Source organism: Mizuhopecten yessoensis, unplaced genomic scaffold, assembly GCF_002113885.1.
Source record: "Mizuhopecten yessoensis strain PY_sf001 unplaced genomic scaffold, ASM211388v2 scaffold7597, whole genome shotgun sequence".
Lineage (NCBI taxonomy): Eukaryota > Metazoa > Mollusca > Bivalvia > Pectinida > Pectinidae > Mizuhopecten > Mizuhopecten yessoensis.
In genome coordinates this window covers 644,652-653,053 of record NW_018407127.1, presented here as the reverse complement: position 1 = coordinate 653,053, position 8,402 = coordinate 644,652, and the positions used below count along the sequence as shown (strand labels likewise).

General features: G+C 38.8%; 1 protein-coding gene across 1 annotated transcript in view; it reads left to right on the top strand.

Moving 5' to 3' along the window:
• Positions 1 to 803: 803 nt before the first annotated feature.
• LOC110453984 overlaps positions 804 to 8,402 on the top strand; it is a 77,797-nt gene continuing 70,198 nt past the window's right edge. Inside the window, exon 1 of the mRNA XM_021503250.1 lies at positions 804 to 1,523. The gene's annotated coding sequence lies outside the window, so the exon portion shown is untranslated. The remainder of the gene's footprint in view (positions 1,524 to 8,402) is intronic.

Here is an 8,402-nt window from a genome sequence, read left to right as displayed (position 1 = left end):
TGTTATTACCATTGATAAAACAAAGAATTTTTGATCAAGGCATACAATTCCTAAGGGCCACAGTGGAAAACTCTCCAAAATGTTTATTGTATAAACATATAATAGATTTTGGAGAAACATTACAATTTTACCTCACAAAATATATACCAAAGAAATATCGCATTTGTTTAACTCGAATACGTACATCTACCCATTCTTTAGCTATAGAAGTTGGAAGGTATAATAATATACCTAGAGAACGTAGATATTGTAAACAGTGTAACTCCCCCTCTGAATTAGAGGACGAATTTCATTTTTTATTGGTCTGTTCTAAATTCAAAAATCTCAGATCTCGTTTTATCAAAAGCTATTATTTGGAAAAAAACATCTGTGTTTAAAGTCGTCCAGTTATTGAGTGTCCATAATATTAAAGAATTGTGTATACTAGGAAAATTCATATATGAGGGAAACAAATTAAGGGTATTATAATGGAATATGATTGTTTTCATCCTCTGTACATTGTCCATGATTTGTTTAAAAAATGTTTTGTTTACTGATGGGCCATTGGCCCAAAGTTTGAATAAAACTTGAAACTTGACTGTTGGATAAGTAGTGACCTATTCATACTATCCAACGGCTAGCGGTTGGATATTTAATGAATGGATCACCACTTATCCAACAGGTCACACATGGTCATATCAAACGTACCCAGAATGCCCATCTGTTGAATAGGGTTTGTAGACACAAAAACAGAGAAACAAAGAAAACGATAACAAAGAAATATGAAATATAGTAAATGTAATTCCAACTTTAATACCTGGTGGTACACGGTAGTCAGCCGTTGTAATATATACACGTACAATGCACTTAGCCGAAGTTTCCAGTTTTCACAAACATATCCGCTTTACGTACTTCACAATACATATTCAAACAGGGATTTCCACCAACACATCTCCTTTACGGATTTTGATGCACGAATTGCTGTTGCCACCGATACCTGTGTCCTGACTGTGACCAGACGTTTCGTGCCTTGTATAACAGAGCAGGCTACTTGCTCCTGTTCCGCACCGGTGCGTTTGTACGCGCGAACCGCATCCGAACAATGTCCGTTTTTTTCACATATCAGTTGTTCCGGGACCTCGGCTTCGTACAACCTCTCTATCGGATTCTGGTCGTTTACTAGTAAATGTCGATTGCATAATAAAAACATCGTCAGCTGAACTGAACATATTGGCAGCAGTACACGAAATGACCTTGGAAATATCTGACAGGTACCTTTGTACTCGGAACACCTCAGCTCATATCAATACCATTTGGATCGCATTTGGATACCATCGGCGTTTACTAATGCCTTGGGGTTGTATGTGTTTGTGTCAGTGAGTGCATTTTACAGGTGTGGACAACACAGGTAAACAACTCCATTCACTGTTATCCAACTGTCCACCTATACCAGGTTTAGGGGTCCTATCGGCCCTCGACAGGCTGTGCTTCCAAATCACTTAACCAACGTTTGCTCGAGATTTATCCTATACTTAAACGTCCAGGTGAGTTTTCATAACGGTCATACGGTATCATATATCAGCTCTATGTGTCGAGTACATGCCAGGTAAAACTCCGGTCACTCATGATCAACTAGTTATTTACCTGTTCTGTTACCGAGGAGCCAAACCAATTCTTGCCAGTCTAACGGTCACTGTATACTGTATTACACGCATTGTAAACTTGTACATAATCTTAATTAATACTCCGTATACGTCTCTGATTATAGTGATGAGAAATTACAGTGATATATTCAGTGTACATTATTGCATACGAGCATTCTTTATTTTTTCCATTCCGTGATATTGATCAACAAATTGTACCATATCGCACAGATGTGCGGAGAGAAGCGCATAACGGGGCGAACGATTGTTAAATCGCACAGTTGTGCGCACCATGTTTGGACGATGTGCGGACGGTGTGTGAACGATGTATGCACGGTGTGTGCACGGTATTTTTGGTGCGTTGTGCGTTCCCACAACTGTACTTGGCAATTAGCATTTTTGGATGAAGGGTTTCTAAGTTCGTTAAATATAGAGTTTGACCATTAAGGTGACTTGTGTTAATACTTTTTAAACCTCTAAAACTCTTCTCAATAACCAAGCGTTAAAATATCTTGTCAATAGCATAATGGAATCAAGGGCAATCCATTTTTTTCAAATGCTTGACCTTGACCCACTTCAAGGATAAAGGGACCAAAAGTAACCAGAACTGTTGGAAAAAAGCATAGCTCACTTATTGGTGATATATGTTGTAAGATAGCAAATATCAATAGAAACAAATGTTCAGTAAAACCTTGATATAATGCCGATCCTTTAATTTGCCAACTCACTTACCGCCAACATATTTCCAGGTCCCTGAATTATGTTTTTCCTAAGAATTCCTTATAGATATCCATCAATGTATTGCCAAACCCATTTATAAGACCAATATTTCTTAAAACATATGATGGCAATATAACAAGGTTTTGCTGTACCTTAACATGTAAGAAGAGATGACCAGCCAACGTGAAATAGTCAACAATTTATTGATGGTGGTGATCAATCCAACACTGCACAAAAAAATTGCCCAAAAAACTTTAACCAAGTCCAACTTACTAGTTTTTGCCCCTACAATAATGGAAATATAATTCAGAACATTGCTTACACTACATATATATACTGCAACCTTAAAAAAGGCAACAGCCTATATTGATAGTGGTGATCCAACCATTCACAAAAAAAACTTGCCCCAAAAAAGCCCAAGTCCAATTAAGCTGTTTTTGGCCCCTAAAATATTAAAATATGGTCCAGCACATTGCTTACACTCGAGTGTGATGATCCAACACTGTCTGGGAAAAACTTGCCCAAAAACTTTAACTTCAGAAGGTGGGACGCCGACGTCGGGGTGACTAAATCAGCCCCCTTATTCTCCGAATTGGAGAGCTAATAAAATCTTTAAAAATTATTCTTAAAACAAAAAAACATCAAGGTTGTGATATTTGACCATTAGTATGCATAAATGCTTTGTAGGCTTTTCTAAGGCCTTTGATTTTGTATAAAAAGAGGGTTTGGCCATGTATTGGCGTTCTGTAAACATAAAGGTCCAACTGGCCATTGATTGGCGTTCTATAAATATAAGGGTTCAACTGGCCATGAATTGGCGTTCTGTTATCAAAAGGGTTCAAAAAGCAATGGATTGGTGTTCTATAAACATAAGGACACAACTGGCCATGTATTGGCGTTCTGTAAACATATGGGTTGAACTGGCCATGTATTGACGTTCTGTAAAAATAAGGGTTAAACAGGCCATGGATTGACGTTCTGTAAACATAAGGATTGATTTGGCCATGTATTGGCGCTCTGTAAACATAAAGATCCAACTGGCCATTGATTGGCATTGTATAGATGTAAGGGTTCAACTGGCCATGGATTGGCGTTCTGTTATCAAAAGGGTTCAAATAGCAATGGATTTATGTTCTGTAAATATAAAGACACAACTTCCCATGAATTGGCGTGCTGTTAACATAAGGGTTCAACTGGCCATGTATTGACGTTCTTTAAAAATAAGGGTTAAACAGGCCATGGATTGACGTTCTGTAAACATAAGGATTGATTTGGCCATGTATTGGCGCTCTGTAAACATAAAGATCCAACTGGCCATTGATTGGCATTGTATAGATGTAAGGGTTCAAGTGCCATGGATTGGCGTTCTGTTATCAAAAGGGTCTAAATAGCCATGAATTTGTGTTCTGTAAATATAAAGACACAACTTCCCATGGATTGGCGTTCTGTAAACATAAGGGATGAACTGGCCAAGTGTTGGCGTTCTGTAAACATAAGGGTTGAACTGGCCAAGTGTTGGCGTTCTGTAAACATAAGGATTGAACTGGCCATGTACTGACGTACTGTAAAAATAAGGGTTAAACAGGCCATTGATTGACCGTCTGTAAATATAAGGGTTCAACTGGCCATGGATGACCGTTCTGTAAGCATAAGGACAAAACTGTTAATGGATTGACATTCTATAAACATAAAGTTCCAACTGACCATGGGTTGACGTTCTGTAAAAATATGGGTTCAACTGGCCATGTATTGGCGTTCTGTATACATAATTGTTCAACTGGCCAACGATTGGCGTTCTGTAAAAAAAGGGTTAAACAGGAAATGGATTGGCGTTCTGTAAACATAAAGGTACAACAGGCCATGTATTGACGTTCTGTAAACATAAAGTTGAACTGGCCATGTATTGGCGTTTTGTAATCATAAGGATTAAACAGGCCATGGATTGACGTTCTGTAAGCATAAGGATTCAACTGGCCATGGATTGGCGTTCAGTTATCAAAAGGGTTCAAATAGCCATGGATTGGCGTTCTGTAAACATAAGGGTTGAACTGGCCAAGTGTTGGCGTTCTGTAAACATAAGGGTTGAACTGGCCATGTATTGACGTTCTGTAAACATAAGGATTAAACAGGCCATGGATTGACGTTCTGTAAACATAAGGATTGAACTGACCATGTTGTGGCGTTCTGTTAACATAAAGGTCCACCTGGCCATTGATTGGCATTGTATAGATGTAAGGGTTCAACTGGCCATGGATTGGCGTTCAGTTATCAAAAGGGTTCAAATAGCCATGGATTGGCGTTCTGTAAACATAAGGGTTGAACTGGCCAAGTGTTGGCGTTCTGTAAACATAAGGGTTGAACTGGCCATGTATTGACGTTCTGTAAACATAAGGATTGAACTGGCCATGTATTGGCGTTCTGTTAACATTAGGGTTGAACTGGCCAAGTGTTGGCGTTCTGTAAACATAAGGGTTGAACTGGCCATGTATTGACGTTCTGTAAACCTAGGGGTTGAACTAGCCAACGATTGGCGTTCTGTAAACATAAGGATTGAACTGGCCATGTATTGGCGTTCTGTAAACAAAAGGATTGAACTTGCCATGTATTGACGTTCTGTAAACATAAGGGTTGAACTGGCTATGTATTGGCGTACAGTAAACATAAGGATTAAACAGGCCATGGATTGACATTCTGTAAACATAAGGGTTGAACTGGTCAACGATTGGCGTTCTGTAAATATAAGGGTTAAACTGGCCATGTATTGACGTTCTGTAAACATAAGGATTGAACTGGGCATGTTTTGATGTTCTGTAAACATAAGGATTGAACGGGCCATGTATTGACGTTCAAAGGATTGAACTTGCCATGTATTGACGTTCAAAGGATTGAACTTGCCATGTATTGACGTTCTGTAAATATAAAGTTGAACTGGCCATGTATTTGTAAACATAAGGATAAAACAGGCCATGGATTGACGTTCTGTAAAAATTGTAAACATAAGGGTTGAGCTGGCCATGTATTGGATTGACGTTCTGTAATATAAGGGTTGAACTGGCTATGTATTGGCGTTCTGTAGTACAAATAAGGGTTAAACAGTCCATGGATTGACGTTCTGTAATATAAGGGTTGAACTGGGCATGTATTTACGTTCTGTAAATATAAAGACACAACTTCACATGAATTGGCGTGCTATTAACATAAGGGTTCAACTGGCAACTGGCCATGGATTGGCGTTCTGTAAAAATAAGGGTTATACAGGCCATGGATTGACGTTCTGTAATATAAGGGTTGAACTGGGCATGTATTGGGGGTCTGTAAATATAAGGGTTGAACTGGCCATGAATTGACGTTCTGTAAAAATTGTAAACATAAGGGTTGACCTGGCCATGTATTGGCGTTTTGTAAACATAAGGATAAAACAGGCCATGGATTGAGGTTCTATAAATATAAGGGCTCAACTGGCCATGTATTTGTAAACATAAGGATTGATTTGACCATGTTGTGGCGTTCTGTAAACATAATTGTTCAACTGGCCAACGATTGGCGTTCTGCAAATATAAGGGTTAAACAAAACATAGATGTAAGGGTTCAACTGGCCACGTTCTGTAAGCATAAGGACAAAACTGTTAATGGCTTGACATTCTTTAAACATAAAGTTCCACTATAAATATAAGGGTTAAACTGGCCATGTATTGGCATTCTGTAAACATAAGGAGTGAACTGGCCATGTATTTGTAAACATAAGGATTAAACAGGCCATCTGTAAACATAAGGATTAAACTGGGCATGTATTGACGTTCTGTGAATATAAGGGTTCAACTGGCCACGTTCTGTAAGCATAAGAATTGAACTAGCCCTGTATTGACGTTCTGTATACATAAGGATTGAACTGGCCATGGATTGACGGTCAACGATTGGCGTTGTGAAAATATAAGGGTTAAACAAAACATAGATGTAAGGGTTCAACTGGCCACGTTCTGTAAGCATAAGAATTGAACTAGCCCTGTATTGACGTTCTGTATACATAAGGATTGAACTGGCCATGGATTGACGGTCAACGATTGGCGTTCTGCAAATATAAGGGTTAAACTGGCCATGTATTGACGGTCAACGATTGGCGTTGTGAAAATATAAGGGTTAAACAAAACATAGATGTAAGGGTTCAACTGGCCACGTTCTGTAAGCATAAGGACAAAACTGTTAATGGATTGACATTCTATAAACATAAAGTTCCAACTGACCATGGGCTGAGGTTTTGTAAAAATATGGGTTCAACTGGCCATGTATTTGTAAACATAAGGATTAAACAGGCCATGGATTGAGGTTCTATAAATATAAGGGCTCAACTGGCCATGTATTGGCCTTCTGTAAACATAAGGATTAAACAGGCCATTGATTGACGTGCTGTAAATATAAGGGTTGAACTGGCTATGTATTGGCGTTCTGTTAACATTAGGGTTGAACTGGCCAAGTGTTGGCGTTCTGTAAACAAGGTCCAACTGGCCATTGATTGGCATTGTATAGATGTAAGGGTTCAACTGGCCACGTTCTGTAAGCATAAGGACAAAACTGTTAATGGATTGACATTCTTTAAACATAAAGTTCCACTATAAATATAAGGGTTCAACTGGCCATGTATTTGTAAACATAAGGATTAAACTGGGCATGTATTGATGTTCTGTAAACATAAGAATTCAACTGGCCATGTATTTGTAAACATAAGGATTGATTTGGCCATGTATTGGCGTGCTGTAAACATATGGGTTGAACTGGCCATGAATTGACGTTCTGTAAATATACGGGTTGAACTGGCCATGTATTGACGGTCAACGATTGGCGTTCTGTAACCATAAGGGTTGAACTGGCCATGAATTGACGTTCTGTAAATATACGGGTTGAACTGGCCATGTATTTGTAAACATAAGGATAAAACAGGCCATGGATTGAGGTTCTATAAATATAAGGGCTCAACTGGCCATGTATTGACTTTGATTTTGTAGAAAAAGATGGGTTGGCCATGTATTGGCGTGCTGTAAACATATGGGTTGAACTGGCCATGAATTGACGTTCTGTAAAAATTGTAAACATAAGGGTTGAACTGGAAGGATTCAACTGGCCATGTATTTGTAAACATAAGGATTAAACTGGTCATGGATTGGTGTTCTGTAAACATAACGGTTAAACTGGCCATCGATTGACATTCTGTAAACATAAGGAGTGAACTGGCCATGTATTTGTAAACATAAGGATAAAACAGGCCATGGATTGACGTTCTGAAAACATAAGGATTGAACGGGCCATGTATTGACGTTCAAAGGATTGAACTTGCCATGTATTGACGTTCAAAGGATTGAACTTGCCATGTATTGACGTTCAAAGGATTGAACTTGCCATGTATTGACGTTCTGTATACATAAGGATTGAACTGGCCATGGATTGACGGTCAACGATTGGCGTTCTGCAAATATAAGGGTTAAACTGGCCATGTATTGGCATTCTGTAAACATAAGAATTGAACTAGCCCTGTATTGACGTTCTGTATACATAAGGATTGAACTGGCCATGTACTGACGCTCTGTAAAAATAAGGGTTATACAGGCCATGGATTGACGTTCTGTAATATAAGGGTTGAACTGGCCAAGTGTTGGAGTTCTGTAAACATAAGGGCTGAACTGGCCAACGATTGGCGTTCTGCAAATATAAGGGTTAAACTGGCCATGTATTGGCGTGCTGTAAACATATGGGTTGAACTGGCCATGTATTGACGGTCAACGATTGGCGTTCTGCAAATATAAGGGTTAAACAAAACATGTATTGGCGTTCTGTAAGCATAAGGACAAAACTGTTAATGGATTGACATTCTTTAAACATAAAGTTCCAACTGACCATGGGTTGACGTTTTGTAAAAATATGGGTTCAACTGGCCATGTATTGGCGTTCTGTAAACATAAGGATTTAGCTGGCCATGTATTGGCGTTCTGTAAACATTAGGATTCAACTGGCCATGTATTGACGTTCTGTAAACATAAGGATTCAACAGGCCATGGATTGACGTTCTGT